Raw genomic sequence first — 16,423 nt, forward strand, 5'->3', positions numbered from 1 at the left:
CATGGAGAAAACCTCTCAAAACTCAAAGACAATAAAGACAAGGCCGAAGAAAGGGGAAAAAACCGCCTCATATCCTAACACACCTTATGAAGTCCAGCGCTCCACCTAAACGCTTGCACGCCTAGGAGCAACACTGGACTTGGGGGCTTGTAGGGGTATGGTACTAAACCCGGCTTACGACCTTAATTTATTATGTTTAGCTTATTTTATTATATGGACTAATACAATATTATTGGGCTGAGGGGGTTTTGTGGAGGTAACCCTAACTGGGCTAGGCCCATTAGGGTACCATGATGGTGGCCATGAGGCTCCCTATATAAGGAGGTCTCCACCTCCTTATTAAAGGGGGGTTCTCAATAAGAGCCACCACCATAACCATTTTTGTGTCTGTAAACAAGAGATCCTCGAGATTTCTTAGCAGTCACCTCCACACCCCCAAAAACCATTGCAGATCTGAGCGGAGGAGAGCGAGATTTGGTTATATCATCCCGTAGAAGACGATCCGAACTATACCCGGTACGTTTCTTGTTTCTTCAGTTTTTTCCACCTTAAACTTAAAGGAAAGATGTTATCGGTTATCCTCATAACATTCCAAGATATTAATCATGCATGTCATCATTCAAGGTAATATGAGAACAAAAGCAATTATTTAAACCATAATTTAATAACATTACTTGGGGTGCTAAAGTGCAAACCCCATATTACACACTACAACCACGACTCAAACATAGATTTATTCGGATCCGAGACATGCATGACACGACCTCGGACTTTCAACACAAACACAAACCCTGATCACGAATCAAGGGTCAAATTAAACTACCATAAAACGATACTACTAGAAGATTAATACTTAACGAAACCAGCAACATAATCAACCAACATGGGAAATCGTCGAATCCGGAAATTAAGCATAGGTGATCTTGATCGCGTCAATCGTGACATCATTGCACCCGGATCTCGGAACCACCGTCACCAAAACACTCTCATCATCGTCCGCCTCAAGATCCTCTAGGAGCTCCGTAAGTCCGGCACGGAAATTGGTCTTGTCCGAAGCCTTGCCCTTATGTTTGTGCGGCAATTGCGCAAAACTTCCCACGAACTCAGTCTGATTAGGCGCATACGCATTGGCATCATCATTCTCTTCATTCACAAACACATCAAACTTCACATACTTCTCACTGTCATAAGTAATCCCCTCTATAACCAAAATCTCCTCTTTGTCCTCCTTTTCCTTCTTGCTTCTTGATTTCTTCGGCCGCGATACCAAAACCTTCAGAGTTTTGTCGAGTTTCACCGGGAACGTGACATCTTCAGTGTTCTTCACCTTTCCCACAAGTTTCCTAGCGATTCCGGACTTTGGAGCACGCGGGACAGGCTTGCTATTAAGCCATGGTACCTCAACTCGCTGGTAGTCATACCCTAGTTGGCTTGTGAGCAAGCAATCCTTAACGTAAACTCGAACAAGTTTCTTGTTTTCATCATAGAACACAAACGATGTGTTGAGCCAATCTGGATCGGTTATGTCTTTGTGGTTCTCGCTAGACACTGGTTTGGTTATGTCTTTATTGTTCCTGCCCAACATTTTCCACAACGACCACATTCGGTCCACATTCGAATGGTGACAATAAAAGAGCGTGTCACGTCCCGCGGAATAAAAATTCCCCATGTTTTCACCGTTTTTTTCCCTCGGGGTGTCACCAACCCAGCAGTGAACAGCTACGTGAGGGCTTGTTTCGATCGAACCGGGACCGGTTTTCTTCTCGCTAGAAACCGGTTCTTGTTTTCCAGCGCGATATTCACCACCAAAAAACGCCAACTGATCCGTGGAGTTTGTCACCATTTGACGGTACATGATTGCTAGATTATTCGTCACCTTTTCGATATCAGTGGTGTTGGCTTCTTTTCCGTTAAAGCCCAAATCAACTACCGCGGTTAAATGAGCTTGGTTTCTTTTGGTATCAAAAACTGCGGATTTGGGGTCGTTGAAGAACGCGGGAATTGTCATTCCGGCGGGAGTATCCCAGTTCCAGAACGGTAAGGCGAAAGTGGGATCGTCGATCAAACTCCCTAAAATTCTCTCGTAAAAGTAAAGATACCAGCGGTGGAACGGGAAGAAGAGCCATGAGTTATGAATCTGGATTTCAATATCCGGAAAGCCACTTGAGGACTGAGTGTAGGCTCCATTGCAATACGCGCAATGAATGCGCGCTTGCTGCATGAAGTTACGCGGATCATCTTCGGGTAACTCTTTCATGCGCTTGATCGCTTCGTTAAACTTAGCAATGTACTTGGGGCTAAGCAAATGTGCTGCGGGTCTGATCTTATACGTCTGGTTGGTCGAGAACTTGAAGTCCAAGATCTCACTGGAGTCCGGTGGACAACAGTCTCCACCAGTGGGAGTGTTTTCACCGGGCGTAAACCCTGAAAGTGGGTTAGTCCCACATTTTGAAATGTCCGGGGCGGCTAGTGGTGCCGCCACGGCGGAAGGAAGGTTCACAGCTCCGGCGAGACCGCCTAGGCCGAGGAGAACGTTTCGGCGGTCAAGGTTGTTCAACAGGTTCTCAGAAGAACCGGCATTGCAAGAGACTTTGTGTTTTAGTGACTTGAGGGCACAGATCTTGGAGGCTTTTGAGAATAGTGGCCAGTAGGTGGTGGTGAAAGAGGAAGAGTAGGGTTTAGTGGTGGTTCCGGCAGCAGGGATGGTTGATGTTGAGAGAGAAGCCATGGTGTTTAGGTTTTGTGCATGACAATAGGGTTCCTAGCATGGTTTATATAGAGTAACTCTTGGACCAGTAGGTTTTGCCCTATTAATTATCATGTCCCACATATAACACGTTTGTGGTTTCATCTTTCTACCAAGTGATGATGTAAATAACATATATAGTATATAAAAGTAAAATTTATACCATGATGAAAAAGTTATAATGAGATATTGTGATTATATAAAGGATCTTTCTGTGAGCTTTTTATAAGTTTACTGGATGATCTCCCTTTAATTAAAGTTTTGGAATACTACACTCACTATGGCACAAGAGATTTGGTCACTTGAGATGTAGTCAAGGTCTTGTAGGGTTAAGAAAGCAAATGATAATTGATGATTTCAAAATCAGTGGAAGGATTTTGTGAAACTTGTGAATTGAGAAAGAAGGGTAATCTGCCGTAGAGGAACATATAATATACTTTATACTCTGACCTATGAAAGCCTATCTACTAAAGTTGATTAGTATTTGGGAGGTGCATATATTTATGTTCATTATAGATGATGTAGCAAAAAGGTTTGGGTACGTGTTCATAATTGTATATTGTAACAAAAAAAAAAACATGAACAGTTGTAATTCTTTGTTGCTTCTTTTGCGCATGACTTCGATTATCTGATTACTCCACCTCTTTCAACTAGTTAAAAACAAGAATGGTGCCTTTCATAAGTTTGTAGAATTTAAGACACTGGTTGAAATTCGAACTAAAAACAGACTTTATAAGATACTGATGACAAATAACCGATTAGAATTTTAATATAAGAGCAGTCATGTTTACATGAAAAACGATTGCGCAAGTTTTTACAGTAGCGTTTGATTAGGAAGAATACGGCAACTATTGCCAAAGCTTACACCAAGTTTGCATGGTGCTGTTTAGAGATAGACTGATGGTGATAAAATATCAGAAAAATAAAAATAAAAATACTAAAACCGACTTTTGTTGAACCCAAAAACCATAAAAGGAGAAAAAAAAAAAAACAAGTACGGTATCAATGCTATTTTGACACTTGGTTTGGATTCGGGTACGTTTTTCTTCAGCTCAAAGTTCAATTCTTATCAATGGTAACCCCACTTATGAATTTATTCTTGAAAGAGGCTTAAGATCAACATGGTGACCCGATGGCTCATTTTTTATTCATCTTAATTAGCCGTTGAAGTTTTACATATGTTTCTCAAAGATATTGAAGAGACTACTTTGTTTAAAGGTATTCTGATTAACTCTTGTGAAATCTCTTGTTCTTTTTATCCAGATGACGTCATGATTCTCTAAGAGTGTCGGATGCAAACTTATCTAACCTTATGGCAGCATATAATCCTTTCATCCTGTATCGGGATTGAAAAATAATCCTTTCTATTTTTGGCATTCGCCAAAAGATTCTCAAGTTAGCAAAACACTTGGGTTGCAAGCCAGATTCCCTCTCGTTCACATATTTGGGAATTCCGGTAGGGGTGAATATGTCTCGGGGTTAAAAATTAGGACCCTATTATTCTAAAATTTCATAAATGCCTTTTAATTGGAAGGAAAATATTCTATCCATAGGAGGTCGGTTCAACCTTATAACCTCGGTATTAGGGGCGCTGGATACATACTATTTTTCATGGTTTCATTTTCCAAAGTATAGTTAAGAAGACTCTTGAGGCTTGGGGTGGAACCAATTAGACTAGGAAATTGGTTTGCATCAAGTGGGATTCGATTGGTTCTTTTGGAAAAGAGGTCGACGGTTTATGCGTTAGAAGCTTGTTTGCTTTAATTAACCTTGCTCTTTTGTATAAATGACAATGGAGATCTCATGCCTTCCCACATGTGATTTGGGTTAAAGGTATTTATGTGATTCACGTTAGTCCTATGGCTATGGACCATGGAGCTTCCTCTAAAAGTCTGGGACGTGGAATTGTATTTCTGCGGCATGTCCATTATTCCACGAGAAATTATCTTGTCCTACATCTATCATTTCAAGAAAGGTGGGTAATGGTGCTCTAACTAGTTTTTGGTCATATATTTTTAGACTGGTAATACTTCTCTTATGACCAAGTTCAAGAGCCTATTTCGCTTAATTGGAAGGTAACAAGTCTTGTTATATTATGTAAAAACAGATGGATCGGGGTTAGTCATGGGATTGGAGACGTCCTTTCCGGGGTGGGATAGAGGCGTGACGGTTGTCCGAGTTGTTGGAATTACTTTGTGACGTGCAATTCTCGGATGATATAGATCTTGGACTTGGAACTTTGAAGGGTATTATCATTTTTTAATGGTAATACTTCTCTTCAAACCCCCCCCCCCCCCCCGTGCGCTCTTTTTTTATGGTATCTAATCTAACTAATATATTAAAGCAATACATGTTTTACATGGCTTTCAAATATGCCATCCACATGGGATGCCAACTAATCAATTTCCATTTATACATATTCCATCTAATTAACTAATTTTTTAATTACCATTCACTCAATTTAATTATTTTTTATATTAAATGATATAACAATTAATGCATTTATTACTATTTAATATTTATTAATTATCTCAATTAAACCAAATATTACATTCTTAAAAGTATATATTAACAATTTCTAATATATTCAATTAAGTTATTACCTCGGAAAGAATGGCTGGTTTCAATATCTTGATTAATTGGTATAATTTTTTTTAACAAAGATATTATAGATTTACGGGTCAAAAGTGTCAGGTACAAGTTGACTACATTTGGGTATAAAAATTGAAGCATAGTTGAAAATAAGTTATAGCAGTTTGATATATTTTAGGTTCAATGATGCGGTTTGTTATCAAATAGTTCATAATATTTCACAAATAATTTGCTCTTATGATGGTTGGGTAAAAGTTAGTTTATTTTATATATTAATTAGTTAATTTAAATTAAATAATCGAATAAACATTGGTACTTCAAGTGTTGTTATGTGTTTTCAGGACATTGGAAGTTAAGGAGCTTAAACGAGCTAATTCAAAGCCATCCAGATGAAGATTAAGCAAGCCTCGAGATGATGGAAGCAAGGGGAAACATGTATTGAGGGTTAAGAAGGATTCGGGAAAGGATTGGATGAGAAACATGAAGCCGAAGCGAAAACTGAATAAGATGGGTTACCAGGAAAGTGTCTTTTAGTAAAACGGGCATATCTCGACCTAGAAAATGAGTTACGGAATCCATAATATATGAATTTCATGTTTCTCAACAAGAGGAATCTGAATTTGAAGTCAGTTGCATCTTCGCGTATCGCAAAGATGCATGACATGCAACTTCGCGATACGCGAAGATGCTCAATGTCGGCAAAAGTTAGGGTTTTCACTATATAAACGATTTTTCGACCCTATTTCGGATATTACGACTTCCAGAGGCAGAAGAGGTGTTCTAGGGCGACTTTCATCCATCCCGAAGCTTCCGGTTTGTCTTACGATCGTATGTTTATCAAGATAAGTGCTTTAACGATTATGTCGATGTCTGGCTAGTCGGGTGTGTTCGTTCTAGGCTAAGGTTTGGTGTAATATACTGTTATGATCAGATTCTTGTGCTTCATGAATATAGCTTGATTGATTTTATATGATTTGTCTTGCTTAATTAATATTTGGTTGATTAAAGCTTGAGTTTGCGATTATTGATTTGTGTAACATTTATTTGGTTGTTCATCAACACTTAAGGTTAAGCTCTTGTGTAATTGGACTAGAATCATCAAACCTTATCATTGAGTTAATCATCTTAGACATAGAATTGGTAATTATGGTGTCCGGGTGCATTTATGTCAACAATTCGGTTAGGGTATCGTTTGTCATCATAAATCAAACCATAGAACTAGCAATTATTATAATACCAAAGATTAAAGAATCTGTGATTAACGTATGGAACACATAACCCGAACCTAGAATGAATGCTTTTACAACTCTTTTCAAGTAATAATTTATTTTAATTAATCATTTTCTACAAAATGCTTGACATCGTTTGTCCGTCTTAGTTAATTAATTAATTTAGTCATATTAAATTAGCACTTTCCTTGATTCCCTGTGGAGACGACCTTACTTACATATGCTAGTTATAGGTATTTAAGTCTTTAATTAATTGTTTTGAGTAGACCGCGACAACCTACGTCAAAATGGCGCCGTTACCTGGGACTCAACGCGCTTAGTGCTAGCTTAGTTTAGTTTAAATTAACGTAATTTAGTTTAATTTTATTTTAATTTCTTTTCTTCGTTGATTTTACGCGGGGCGTGATTGTTTGTGGTGTGCAGTTAATCTTTCAGGTTGATGCATACAAGGTGCGCTTGAGACAATGAGGTGTTGCAGTTTGATCCCGAGATTGAGAAAGCCGCGAGAAGAAACCGAGCAAAACAAAGAAAGGGTGAAACTTCAAGACTGAAAGAAGAAGACATGAATCATCAAGAAGATAACCCCTACCCTGTTCCACCTGTGTTTCAACCCGATGACCATAACCCGCCACATAATCGAGAACAACCAATTCCACAAAATATCCCTCAAAACATTCCACAAAATCCACCAATCCATGACCTACCACCATTCAACCCACCCATTCACCAAAACTAAAACCCGAGAGCTCAAAGAAGATATCAAATGAGAGATGATCGTTCAATTAGGTCTGAACCACCACACAATAGAGTCGAGTTCGAGTATGATTGGCGGAGGGGATTTGACGATTTTGATGAGTTCGAGGATGAAGAGGAGATGGAAGACGTGCAAGGGGATCAGTACTATAGAAGACCACAACAGCAACCCCCTCCCGTTCAGCCACCGAGAAACCGTCAAGCCCAAAGAAGATAAGAGATTCCCGAGCCACAGTTTCCCGAGTACGAATTTGACGATAGGGTCCCGAGGGCATTTGTTCCACCGCCAGTTCGGGGGGTTCAAAGCCACTTCATTCCACAAGTGGCCACGAACCCGCTTCCCATTGTAATCCCGTTTGAGAAGGAAGAACGTTTTCAGTAAGGCAAAGTAACTTGACCGGAATGCCTACTTTTCATGGGAAAGCATCTGAAGAGCCATACCTACACTTGAGCGAGTTTAATGCGATTTGTGCCACCATCTCGAGCCAAGGGTTTACTACTGATGAAGTCAAGCTAGTTGTGTTTCAGTTCAGCCTTAAAGATCTAGCTAAGCAGTAGTTCTTATCTCTACCGTCAGCAAGTATCTATATGTGGCAAGACCTGGCTCAGTAACTCTTAGATGAGTATTACACACCATAGAGAACATCCAAGGCCCGAACCTCCATCAGAAACTTCCAGCAAGGATCGGCTGAAAATTTTCATGAAGCATTTACGAGATTCAAGAGATTGTTGAGAACATGTCCGCATCATGGGATCGCTTTGTGGGAGTTGATTAAGGCGTTTCATGACGGGTTATCGAGTGACGATGTGCGTGATCTTCAGTCGACCACAAATGGGTCGTTTTTGACTAATGATGAGAATGAATATTGGCAACACTTAGAAAGGCATGCAATGAACTCAAAAAGGCAAGCTCAGTCGAGTCGCATGGTAAAAAGGGCGGTTGTGAATGCCGTGGATAGTGGTGAGTCGGATGATCGTTATGGCTAGGTTGGAGAGAAAGTTGGATCAATTGATGGGTGTGGGAGTGAAAGAGAAAGGCAAGTCAGGAAAGACGTATCTCGTTTGTGAAGGTTGTGGTGGAATAGGCCATGTAGTGGCTACTTGTGGGGTTGTGTTAGAAGACGAAGAAGAAGAGGAAGAAAAGGAGGTGAATTTCGTTCAAGGTGAGACGAGGTATAATAATGGGAATATGAATTCAAACACCTATCACCTGGGCCTCCGAAACCACCCCAACTTCAGTTATGGAAACCCGAACACGCAACAAAACCCGAACTTTCAAGGTATTTCCCAAAAAGCAAATTATCAGTCAAATCAGCGGCAATATGGGAACGAGAGGGGTAGCGGTCAAGGCGGGTATAATCAAAAGGAGTCGGGGGGTATAACAAGAGTTATCAGAAAAGTTATCAGCAGGGTCAGCAAAGTCAAGGGACGGCTCAAGGTCAAAGTTCTTCGCAAGATTCGGAAATCCTAACACTACTAAAAGACTTGAGCCGAAGAATGGAGATTCAAGAAAAAGCAAATGCCGCATGAGATAAGCAAATGAGTCAATTGGCTGAAGAGATGGCCACCTTGAAGCAAAATCCATCCAAATTACCAAGTGATACCGTGAAGAATCCGAGCCATCAGAGTAGCAGTTCATCAAATGGTAAAAACGTACACGTTAGTTCAATCACCATTGAAGATCATGGGGTGAACGACTGATGGTTGGGTAAAAGTTAGTTAGTTTTATATATTAATTAGTTATTTAGGTAAATAAATGAATGAACATTGGTACTTCAAGCATTGCTATGTGTTTTCAAGACATTGGAAGTTATGGAGCTTAAACGAGCTAATTCAGAGCCATCCAGATGAAGATTAAGCAAGCCTCGAGATGATGGAAGCATGGGGAAACATGTATTGAGGGTTAAGAAGGATTCGGGAGATGATTGAATAAGAAACATGAAGCCGAAGCGAAAACTGAACAACATGGGTTACCAGGAAAGTGTGTTTTAGTAAAACGGGCATATCTTGGCCTAGAAAATGAGTTACAGAATCCATAATATATGAATTTCATGTTTCTCAACGAGAGGAATTCGAATATGAAGTCAGTTGCATCTTTGCGTATCGCAAAGATGCGGGATATGCAACTTCGCGATACGCGAAGATGCTTAATGTCGGCAAAAGTTAGGGTTTTCACTATATAAACGATTTTTCGACCATATTTCGGATATTACGACTTCCAGAGGTAAAGGAGGAGTTCAAGGGCGATTTTCCATCATTCCAAAGCTTTCGGTTTGTCCTACGATCTTATGTTCATCAAGATAAGTACATTAACGATTATATCGATGTTCGGCTAGTCGTGTGTGTTCGTTCTAGGCTAAGGTTTTGTGTGAAATACTGTTATGATCAGATTCTTATGCTTAATGAATATAGCTTGATTGATTTTATATGAATTTGTCTTACTTAATTAGTTATTTTGGTGATTAAAGTTTGTGTTTGCGATTATTGATTTGTGTAACGTTTGTTTGGTTGTTCATCAACATTTAGGGTTTAAGATCTTGTGTCATTGAACTAGAATCATCAATCCTTATCCTTGAGTTAGTTGTCCTAGACATAGATTTGACAATTGTGGAGTCCGGGTTCATTTGTGTCAACAATTTGGTTAGGGTATCGTTTGTCATCATAAATCAAACCATAGGACTAGCAATTATTATAAAAACCAAAGACTAAAGAATCTGTGATTGACGTATGGAACACATAACCCGAACCTAGAATGTATACTTTTTGTTAATATTGTCTACAAAGTTTTTCTAAGTAATCGTTTAGTTTAAGTAATTTTTATAAAAACCGCTTGACATCGTTTGTCCACTTAGGTTAAATAATTAGTTATAAATTAAATAAACTTGCACTTTCCTTGAGTCCATGAGGAGACGACCTTACTTACCCATACTTATTTTAGGTATTTAAGTCTTAAAATTAATTGTTTGAGTAGACTGCGACAGCCTACGTCAAAATGGCACTGTTGTCGGGGACTCAACGCACAAAGTGCTAGCTTAGTTTAGTAATTTAGTTTTAGTTTTTTTTAATTTATTCGTTTGATTTTACGCGAGGTATATGTGTGTCTCATGTGTGTAGGTAACTCAAGATGACTTGGAGTTGGGTTTATGACCCACATGAAGGATATAAGGTTGTGGAGGATGATTATTCGGACTATCCACATTCATATGATGAACCATCTTCACCAAACCCTCAAAGCTACTACGAGTCAAGTGAATATGACAGTGATGGACCTGAGACGCCAACTTTTGTTAGTTACCGAGAGGAGGAAGACTACTATTATGATGAGTACCTCCAACCGATATATGAAGAAGTCCCTCAATATTATAATCATGGTGGTACTTACCAAAGGAATTATCAGCAAGATCAAGAAGACTCCTCCGGTAACAATGAAGAGTCTCTGAAAGACGTTATGGATTTTCTGAAGGAGATGAAGAGAGATCAAGAAGCTCATAACAAGGCTATAAATCAAAGGTTAGAGCTTCAGGAAACGTTTAATGCAGCCCAAGATGAACTGATGAGTCAACTATTAGAAGAGGTGGCGCAAATTAAACAAGAACGAGAGAAGTTAGCTAGTGGTGTCTTGGTGGATGATGAAGTGATAGATGAGGTTCAGGGGCTTTCAGAGCACGAAATGGAGGAAGAGATTGTGGAGATTAATACCACACCAACTCTGTCAATTACTAATGAGCCAATGAATGTTGCGGTTGTGGTTGAAGAAGATGATATTGAAGAACACAGTTCAGATCATTTAGAGCATGAAGTTGAATGTTTATACCATGTTAAAGACATAGCAACCTTTGAAGAACCGATAAAGGAAGTAACCCAGGTTTTGTTTGATGATAATGTAGTAGTAGGAGTGGATCCAGAGCTGTTGGAACATACAGTTGAATGTCTAGACCCAGTCCAAGAGATTTATTCATATTATCCTGATCATCCTCCATTACCCATTATTCATATTGATAAAGTTGGGGATGATGATTTGAACTCAAATATAAAGAAGGTGAAGATGAAGAATATTTGGGCTCACATGGTTTGTATAGACATGTCAACTATGAGGAAGAAAGTTTGGATACGGCAAGCAAAATACCGAGCTTACACGGGAAACTTGGTCGGAAAATGCTCGGTTCGGCCCCGATCAATATTTAATGTTTCGAAGATAAGAAAGAGTGTGTGGGCTCGACGTGTTCGCTACCGAGCATATGTTGGAAATTCTGAAGGTAAATATGCATTCACACCGGCCCGTTTTGGTTTATCGGATATGCTGAATATGAAGCAGGAAGTAGAGCCAAGACGTGTTCGCTATCGAGATTTCGTAGGAAACTCAGCAGGTAAGCACTCCATTAGACCACCATAACCAAGAAATCAGGTAATGGTCTGGCTGAAGACTAAACAAAAACTTAGCGCTACCCAGGAGGCAACCCGGCCTTGTATTCAGGTACTTGTATATTTTTGTTGTAGTTGAACTTTGTGGGTGTAGTTCACTATAAACCCTCACGAGACCATACTCGTCCACCCGAGCTACCGGGGGTTTAAAGGGTTTTTTTCATATGCTAAATGCAATCATGATTCCTACGAAAGTGAGTTAGGTCTTTTAACATTTTTACTCGTTTAACAAATTTGGTTATGAAATTAATTAATCTTGGTTGGTAATTTAAAATTAATGGTTTTGCAAACGGTTTAAAAGACCTATATTTTTAACATTTGTGAGAAGCTTGCTTCTCCATGTTTGAGAGTTTGCAGATTTTATTTTGAGAGTTGAGGAGTTAAGATTCACTGAGAGATCACCGAGGACACGAGAGTTGCACATGAAAGTTTTATTTTCTATCAGGTGATTTCGTTTTCATAACCTTATTTGTTTAATTAATTTTGTGTTAAAAGTGTAATTGTATAAATGTATAATAGATAACCACCATCACATTAGGCCCGGTTTTTAAAATTGTTGAAGTGAATTTAACCCCGTCCCTATTTCATTTCTTAAATTTTCAACATTGGGGACAATGTTTGCCTCAAGTGTGGGGATGGGGGAAAAATTGAAAAATTTAAGATTTTTTGCATAATAATGGAAAATGATAGAAAAATCGGGGGTTATTTTTCAAAATTATTATATAATATAAGATATATAAAACGAGAACACACTTAATTTGGGATGTGCTGGTAGGCTCGGCCTTTAGAATGAAAAGACAATTTGGTTGTTGACTTAATTGAACCTTAAATGCTTGATTTGTAGTGGGAAATGCCTTCAGGGTTTTGTTTGTTTAGCTAAGCCTGTGTAAGGACTGTAATGAAAGATTAGGCCATACTCAAGCCTTACTATTAGATTTGATCACTAAAAATATATTTTAATATGAATAGTCAATAGTACAATGGTTGGATAGGCTTAACATTAGAGTATGCTAAATGGCTTGTGATATAAACATAAATGAAAAAACTGCTAGTTAAGTGGCTAACACTTCATAGGCATATGGTTTTATGGCCTTAAATCCTGTATTGATGGGATGCCCCGGGGAACGGAGACCATGGGTCGGTATGCGGTTTATCATCTGGTATGCGTAAATCCTAAGTGGATTTATTCATATTAAAAAAGCTTAAAAAGAGCAAACCTGCAGTTTATCTGCCAATTCATAGTCAATAAAAATGATCACAAAAAGTGCTTTAAAAGTACAAATTCACTACTGACTTGATCATCCACGCTGTTAGTCATATGGGGTCCCCGTGCTCGCGTCTCAGTATCATTAAGAAACGGACCACACGGGACACGTCACATGTAAGCCCTACATATGAATTCGTGCCTACTCATGTATGGTAATGCACTTCGGGGTGTTGCTTGATAACGGGGGTATGTCGTGTAGTGGGCTATTTACTAGTTGGTTACCTAATTGCACCTTGATCGTATCTAATGCTTAAGTTTAGGTTTTGGTTCGATAAAAATATCCAAGATTGTCTTAGCTATTACATATGGGCATGAAAAATTGTACAAATGTGCAAAAATTTTGATCGTCTAATCTTAAAATTTAAGTCAAATTGGGTGGTCTGGTTCGGTAAAACCATAATGAAGCATGGTAAGGCGGCTTCAAGGCTTTGAGGTGTGGGTTCCATTTTAATCATATGAACTAATAAAACTTTCGCACCTTATTTTTCCTGGTAAGTATTAAGGTGTGGGTCGCAATCGTGGTTTTTGTGTTCCTTGTGCTTAATTAAGATAATCTATGAAGTATTTTGAGAATGATCTCTGATTCTGATTCCATTACAAAGTCTTTTTCGGGACGAAAAAGGATAAGTGTGGGGATGTGATGGTTGGGTAAAAGTTAGTTTTATATATTAATTAGTTATATTTAGATAAATAAATGAATGAACATTGGTACTTCAAGCATTGCTATGTGTTTTCAGGACATTGAAAGTTATGGAGCTTAAACGAGCTAATTCAGAGCCATCCAGATGAAGATTAAGCAAGCCTCGAGATGATGGAATCATGGGGAAACATGTATTGAGGGTTAAGAAGGATTCGGGAGAGGATTGGATGAGAAACATGAAGTCGAAGCGAAAACTAAACAACATGGGTTACCAGGAAAGTGTGTCTTAGTAAAACGGGCATATCTTGGCCTAGAAAATGAGTGTCGGAATCCATAATATATGAATTTCATGTTTCTCGACGAGAGGAATTTGAATATAAAGTCAGTTGCATCATCGAGAAGATGTGGGACATGCAACTTCGCGATACGCGAAGATGCTCAATGTCGGCAAAAGTTAGGGTTTTCACTATATAAACGATTTTTCGACCCTATTTTGGATATTACAACTTCCAGAGGTAAAGGAGGAGTTCTAGGGCGATTTTCCATCATTCCAAAGCTTCCGGTTTGTCCTACGATCTTATTTTCATCAAGATAAGTACTTTAACGATTATGTCGATTTCCGGCTAGTCGTGTTTGTTCGTTCTAGGCTAAGGTTTTGTGTGAAATACTGTTATGATCAGATTCTTATGCTTAATGAATATAGCTTGATTGATTTTATATGAATTTGTCTTACTTAATTAGTTATTTTGGTGATTAAAGTTTGTGTTTGCGATTATTGATTTGTGTAACGTTTGTTTGGTTGTTCATCAACATTTAGGGTTTAAGCTCTTGTGTCATTGAACTAGAATTATCAAACCTTATCATTGAGTTAGTTGTCCTAGACATAGATTTGACAATTGTGGAGTTCGGGTTCATTTGTGTCAACAATTCGGTTAGGGTATCGTTTGTCATTATAAATCAAACCATAGGACTAACAATTATTATAAAAACCAAAGACTAAAGAATCTGTGATTGACGTATGGAACACATAACCCGAACCTAGAATGAATACTTTTTGTTAACATTGTCTACAAAGTTTTTCTAAGTAATCGTTTAGTATAAGTATTTTTTTATAAAAACCGCTTGACATCGTCTGTTCGCTTAGGTTAAATAATTAGTTATAAATTAAATAAACTTTCACTTTCATTGAGTCCTTGAGGAGACGACCTTACTTACCCGTACTTGTTATAGGTATTTAAACTTAAAATTAATTGTTTGAGTAGACCGCGACAGTCTACGTCAACGACACAGTTAAAGAATTTGAAACAGGGGCACCACTTATTCCCATTCAGATTGGCGAGTTCAAGACCACCAAGGCTCTAGTTGATTATGGTGCGAGTGTAAGTGTTGTACCTGGGAGTGTTTATGACCGGTTTGAGTTTGGACCTTTACAAGAAGTTGATACCACATTGGTGTTAGCTGATTTCACTCGAAGACGGCCCCGAGAGAAGTTGGTTGGAGTTGCAGTAAAGGTTGGTGATTTTTACTATCCTGAAGATTTTCTTATTCTAGATTATGAGCCGGTAGAGAATGAAGATGAGCCAAGAGTGATATTGGGTAGACCGATTTTGGCCGCATCAAATGCTCAAATCAATTGCCGAAACGGAACAGTGTGCATGACCTTTGGTAATCTTAAGTTAATTTTGCATATTTTTTCAAATTTATTTGATTATTTTTGTGAAAATAAATCTTCTAGGTCAGGTGCTACTAACACGTGTCTTCCTCATGTAAGTGAGGATGACACCAAAGAAGAAAGTTTTGTGTTTGATAGGTCGAAGCGGGAGAGAGAAAAAGAGGAGCTAAATGCGGTAGAGGTTCATGTTGAAGAGGTGGTAACATCAGGAGATGATATCAAGCTTGTAAGAGAAAAAGTTATTCATAACGAGACGGGCAAAGCAAGTAAGAAGAAACCGCCGAAGAAGGAGAAGGTAAAGAAGCCACTAGGGTTTGAGAATGAACAAAGACGGTTGGCGTGCTTCGAGCCAAGGTGGAACGTTCTGGACAGTGCACCACTATGTTGGAGGAGTAAGAAGAACGAGGTGGAGGAAGGAACCACTCCATTAGACCAGCATAACCACCAAATCAGGTAACGGTCCGGCTGAAGACCTTAACAAAAACTTAACGGTAACCGGGAGGCAACTCAGCCTTGTATTCAGGTACGTGTATATTTTTGTTGTAGTTGAACTTTGTGGGTGTAGTTCACTATAAACCCTCACGAGACCATACTCGTACACCCGGGCTACCGGGGGGTTTTAAAGGGCTTGTTGCATACGCTAAGTGCAATCGTGATTCCTACGAAAGTGAGTTAGGTCTTTTAACATTTTTACTCGTTTAACATATTTGGTTATGAATTTATTAAGCTCGGTTGGTAATTTAAAATTAATGGTTTTGCAAAAGGTTTAAAAGACCTATATTTTTAACATTGGTGAGAAGTGTGCTTCTGCATGTTTGAGAGTTTGCAGATTTTATTTTGAGAGTTGAAGAGGTAAGTTCACCGAGAGATCACCGAGGGCATGAGAGTTGCACATGAGAATTTTATTTTCTATCAGATGATTTCGTTATCATAACCTTATTTGTTTTATTAGTATTTGTGTTAAAAGTATAATTGTATTTGTGTATATTTAGTAATAACCATCACATTAAGCCCGGTTTTTTAAAATTGTCAAAGTAAATTTTAACCCCGTCCCGATTAATGTTCTTTTTAATTACTAATTTTTAAACATTGAGGACAATGT

General features: G+C 38.6%; 1 pseudogene; it reads right to left on the reverse strand.

Moving 5' to 3' along the window:
- Window positions 1-784: 784 nt before the first annotated feature.
- On the reverse strand, window positions 785-2,807 carry LOC143596376 (polyphenol oxidase I, chloroplastic pseudogene; annotated as a pseudogene).
- Window positions 2,808-16,423: the final 13,616 nt, after the last annotated feature.

This window comes from Bidens hawaiensis, unplaced genomic scaffold, assembly GCF_021521415.1.
Source record: "Bidens hawaiensis isolate Kalapana, Puna unplaced genomic scaffold, B.hawaiensis_p1.1 tig00046309_1, whole genome shotgun sequence".
Taxonomy (NCBI): domain Eukaryota; kingdom Viridiplantae; phylum Streptophyta; class Magnoliopsida; order Asterales; family Asteraceae; genus Bidens; species Bidens hawaiensis.